This window comes from Pan troglodytes, chromosome 11, assembly GCF_028858775.2.
Source record: "Pan troglodytes isolate AG18354 chromosome 11, NHGRI_mPanTro3-v2.0_pri, whole genome shotgun sequence".
In the NCBI taxonomy this organism is placed as follows: Eukaryota; Metazoa; Chordata; class Mammalia; order Primates; family Hominidae; genus Pan; species Pan troglodytes.
In genome coordinates, this window is record NC_072409.2 from 85,216,332 (window position 1) to 85,219,919 (window position 3,588).

The 3,588-nt window shown below is 40.1% G+C and overlaps 1 pseudogene; it reads left to right on the forward strand.

The window, feature by feature from the left end:
* The first annotated feature begins 1,720 nt into the window (after positions 1-1,720).
* Positions 1,721-3,004, forward strand: LOC746191 (keratin, type I cytoskeletal 18-like; annotated as a pseudogene).
* Positions 3,005-3,588: the final 584 nt, after the last annotated feature.

Genomic DNA, 3,588 nt, shown 5'->3' on the forward strand with positions numbered 1-3,588 from the left:
CTGTGATAAGAGTAATTGAGATCTATGTGACTTCAGAAGGTTTTGTTTGAGGTAAATGGTTAGAAACTTGTTTGTTTACATTAATTTTAAGAGATTCAGGAGGCATCTAAACGGATATATTGGGTAAGCAATGGATAGGAACCTAGAGCACATACATAGAGATCTGAGATGGAGGTATATATTGGCATTCATCAACTGATAGATGCATTATGTTCTGTGAGACTAAATAAGATCACAAATGGCCTGAATATCAGTAGAAAAGAAAATAAATCCAAGGACCATATCCTGGTGCACTCTAAATTCAAGAGGTTGTTTCAATGAGGAAATGAAGTACAGAGATCCAAAAATATAGCAAGAAAATTAAGCAAGGTTGCTGTTTAAGAAGTAATGTGTATAGAGTCTGAAAGTGTTTCAAAGATGAGTGAGAAATAATGTCAAATGTTGCTGATAGAACAATAAGTTAAGGACAGAAAAATAATGAATTCTTTAGTAATTGAAATGAAGATTATTGGTGCACTTGATCAAAGCATTTTAATATTTGTTTATACCTCATTTCTAAGTGGCAAATTTCCCAAAGCAAGTCACATGTTTAAGCCCAGATCCAAAGGGTAAAGAAACTCTACCTTCCAATGGGAAAAAAAAAATTCAACTTTATATGGCAAAAAGTGGTTATGCAGGATGGGAAAAATTATTTTGCCATTTTGCAAACAATTTAACATGACCTGAAATCCTATAGACATTAAAAAGTTCCCAAAATGACATTATAGACATAATGCTCAGTGTCAGTCATTAGAGAAATGAATATTAAAACCACATGAGATGTCAGTGCATGCCCTCTCAAGTGGGTTAGTACTAAAAAGAAAATGGCAAGTGTTGACAAGGATGTGGAGCATCTGTAACTCTTGGATATTGCTAGTGGGAATGTAAAATGGTACAGCCACTTGTGCAAATAGTTTGTCAATTTCTTGCATAATTAAAGATGTGATTACTGTATAACTCAGAAATTAAATTTATAGGTTTTTAGCCAAGAATAAGGAAAACACATTTATGAAAAACTTCTACGAGAATGTTCATAGGAGCTTTATTTATAATGATCCAAATTGTAAACAACCCAAATATTCATTACAAATTGTGAGTATATCTAAATTATGAATGATTAAGCAAATTGTGGTATCTCCATTCAGTGAAATGGTACTTAGTGATAAACATCACTTAGCGTATTGATATATAAAAGAGCACAAGTATCAAATGTATTCTGAAAGTGAAAGAAACCAGACACACAAGATTACATATTTCATTTATTTGAAATTCTCAAAGAGGCAAAACCATCACAAAATAAAGAAGATTAGTGGTTTCCTGGAGCCAGTAGATAGGGCTAGTGAATTGTCTTAAAAAAGGTGCATTACCAAACTCTTTATGTTACTATTTATGTTACCAAACTATTTATTCCTCATTTAAAATTCCTTTGGTCAAAAATGCATTGCATTGTGGATTTATAATGAGTGAAATTTATTATACAGAAATTGAAAATATAACCAACTGAAATAAAATAAAAGATAATAAAGTATGCTATGAACAAGCTTATGTAATAACAATTTGGGTAAAGTAGACAAAGTTCATGAAAAAATCACAACTTACCAAAACCAACTCAAGAAATAATAGAAAATGTGGTCATCAACAAAGCCTGAGTCCTTTCCTCTCGCTCTCCTCCCTAAACAGCATGAGCTTCACCACTTGCTCCACCTTCTCCACCAACTACGGGTCCCTGGGCTCTGTCTAGGTGCCCAGCTACGGCGCCCAGCCGCCAGCAGCGTGGCCAGCGTCTATGCAGGCAAGGGCTCTTCTTCCTGGATCTCCGTGTCCTGCTCCACCAGCTTCCTGGGCGGCATGGGGTCCGGGGACCTGGCCGCGGGGATGGCCAGGGGTCTGGCAGGAATGGGAGGCATCCAGAACAAGAAGGAGACCATGCAAGACTTGAACGACGGCCTGGCCTCCTACCTGGACAGAGTAAGGAGCCTGGAGACCAACAACAGGAAGCTGGAGAGCAAAATCCAGGAGCACCTGGAGAAGAAGGGACCCCAGGTCAGAGACTAGAGCCATTACTTCAAGACCATTCAGGACCTGAGGGCTCAGATCTTTGCAAATACTGTAGACAATGTCCCCATCGTCCTGCAGATGGACAATGCCAGACTTGCTGCTGATGACTTTAGAGTCAAGTATGAGACAGAGCTGGTCATGCGCCAGTCTGTGGAGAACGACATCCATGGGCTCTGCAGGGTCATGGATGGCACCAATGTCACTGGGATGCAGCTGGAGACACAGTTCGAGGCTCTCAAGGAGGAGCTGCTCTTAATGAAGAAGAACCACGAAGAGGAAGTGAAAGGCCTGCAAGCCCAGATTGCAGCTCTGGGTTAACTGTGGACGCAGATGCCCCCAAATCCAGGACCTTGCCAAGATCATGGCAGACATTCGGGCCCAATATGACCAGCTGGCTCAGAAGAACCAATAGGAGCTAGACAAGTACTGGTCTCGGCTGATTGAGCAGAGCACCACAGTGGTCACCACGCAGTCCGCTGAGGTTGGACCTGCTGAGGTGACGCTCACGGAGCTGCTATGTACAGTCGAGTCCTTGTAGATAGACCTGGACTCGATGAGAAATCTGAAGGCCAGCTTGGAGAACAGCCTGAGGGAGGTGGAAGCCCGCTACGCCCTGCAGATGGAACAGCTCAACGGCATCCTGTTGCACCTGGAGTCAGAGCTGGAACAGACCTGGGCAGAGGGGTAGCACCAGGCGCAGGAGTACTAGTCCCTGCTGAACATCAGGGTCAAGCTGGAGGCTGAGATCGCCACCTACCACCACCTGCTGGAAGATGGCGAGGACTTCAATCTTGGTGATTCCCTGGACAGCAGCAACTCCATGCAAACCATACAAAACGCCACCCGCCAGATAGTGAATGGCAAAGTTGTGTCTGAGACCAACAACACCAAAGTTCCGAGACATTAAGCCAGGAGAAGCAGGGTGCATGAGGCCAATGAAAAGTTCAGAGGTCACTGGGTGTCAAAACAAAAAGAAAGAAAAGAAAAGAAAGAAAGAAAGAAAGAAAGATCTAAAAAATATTATGAGGAAATTGAATTCTAAATAACACTTTCCAAAAACAACAAATTCCAATCTCAGATGGTTTGCAAGTAAATTTGTACAAATAAATATGGTAGAAATATCACTAAAATTGCATAAACTCAGAAAGAACTAACAAAGAGGAACATTTGCCAACTCATTTGAGGAGGCCAGCATAATTTTCATATAAAATTTGACCAAAAAAAAAAGCTAGGTAAAAAAGGAAAAATTGCGGAACAGTATTTAAATAAACAATTGCATGAATAAACCAAGGAGTCCTGAACAAGTTATTAGCCATTCAAATCCAATGATACATAAACTATACTGCATCATGTATAGATAATACAATGTGTGACAATATCACATAAATGAAAAATGCAATATACTTGAACATCAACTAGTAATTCAATATAATATGCAACTTAATAACAAGTTATTTTTTCAATAGGTGCAGAAACATTTTTGATAAAATT